At 33.6% G+C, this 1,612-nt stretch overlaps 1 protein-coding gene across 1 annotated transcript in view; it reads left to right on the forward strand.

The window, feature by feature from the left end:
- Window positions 1–1,571, forward strand: part of LOC119589400 (neurogenic locus Notch protein-like) — a gene marked incomplete at its 5' end in the record, with an annotated part of 14,474 nt that extends 12,903 nt beyond the window's left edge. Inside the window, 1 exon segment of the mRNA XM_037938014.1 lies at window positions 1–1,571.
- Window positions 1,572–1,612: the final 41 nt, after the last annotated feature.

Below are 1,612 nucleotides of genomic sequence, written 5' to 3' on the forward strand. Positions count from 1 at the left end.
CCTCACCTCTTTACAAGGTACAATATGTATAATTCATGTTTTGTGCTCTCAATATTTTGTTTGAAAATATTTGAGAATTCTCTCTAGTTTTGTAAAAGAAATGCTGCTCCTACATTATTTTCATACATTAACAAGAAAAGTTTGTAAAATCATTTGAGTGTTGGTGCAGAGATACAGCAATGATCTATATTCGTTATGGTGGTAAATCCAGTGTGTCTGTTTTCTGTTTGTGAAGATGTTATTAAGGTATTACTACCTTGAGGGAAACCATTAGATCTACCTAATAACTAATATAGTCCCTCATTACAAAGATGTATGTTGTACTTTGCAAGGCCCACTGTTTTTATTTAAGAAGATTTGGTGGAAATGATCACAAATTAAATGTATGCTTTGTAAATATTTACTTTGTACTTGTTTTCATCTTCTAGCTATACCATCAGCATTTGTTAAATGTAAGATATTACCATGAGCCTATACACTTTTGTTTATTTTATTAGCTGCAATACTAAGACTCACTTTGGACGTTGAGTAATAATGTAGGACATGCGCATAATAATTTCAGTACTTAATTGAATATACACACAAATTAGACCTGCAGTATATACACCAGAGTGTTCAGTGTAATGAGTCAAAGTGGTCGAAGGTGGATAAGGTTGCATGATTAATTTATGTGATATACATTTGATGTTCAACAAATTTAATATGATACCTCTTCTGTTTATATGGATTGGAAATGAGGTATGTAATATATACATAGCCCTTTCATAACATGTTAGAAATATATTATTTCCTTAATGATGGTTACAACCAAACGTGTTTAGTGTTCATAATGAGTAAGAACTGGAAGAAATTCAAATACTTTTAACCCTTTTCCAGTAGGGTCATTTTGTGCTGTGGTAATAGATATATTCGCAATTTTCTTGTCAAAAAAATTTTTATGTTACCTTAAAAGACTGCAATTTGACTTGACAGTCTCCAGGTGGTCCACATCAAGTCACCCTGCAGCGTTTTTGGCAAGGTGACTCGTAAATATCAGGGACACCGTCACCCCTACCACCACCACCCCAGTATCTCATTATCCGGGATGACCTTGACAGAGCCGCCTTCACTAAGGTGTGGACGCCGCCCTATCTGATGAGTACCCTACAATGTAAATCAAGTACATCATATGCTCTTTTAATGTTATTTTTGTAAGGATTGTGATTATGAAGGAGATGAAGTAGAGGATTTAGCTTTATTTGGATTTTTTGGTTTAATGCTATAGCGTGTAATAGTATGTTATAGCTGATTGCATATACAAACGAAATTGGCATTTCATTTACATTGAATTTTTCAGGCTGTTGTGTATATGAAGTTTTCATCTGGTGTTTATGATAAGTTCAGGTTATTAATGTCATTGTCAGTTAATTGTCACTTGTTAAAAATATTTCTTATTTTTGTTATGAGAGCATATATAGAATCCCAAACTTACAATATTTTAAGTGGATTGTGATATTATTTATATGGGATGAGTCACCTCCCAAGTCTCGGCTCTGTTATGGTCAAACTCTACAATAAAAGGTTGATCTGAAGCTGGTTTTCTTTCGCTCTGTAGCAAGAGCATCACCTGACA

This window comes from Penaeus monodon, chromosome 25, assembly GCF_015228065.2.
Source record: "Penaeus monodon isolate SGIC_2016 chromosome 25, NSTDA_Pmon_1, whole genome shotgun sequence".
In the NCBI taxonomy this organism is placed as follows: Eukaryota; Metazoa; Arthropoda; class Malacostraca; order Decapoda; family Penaeidae; genus Penaeus; species Penaeus monodon.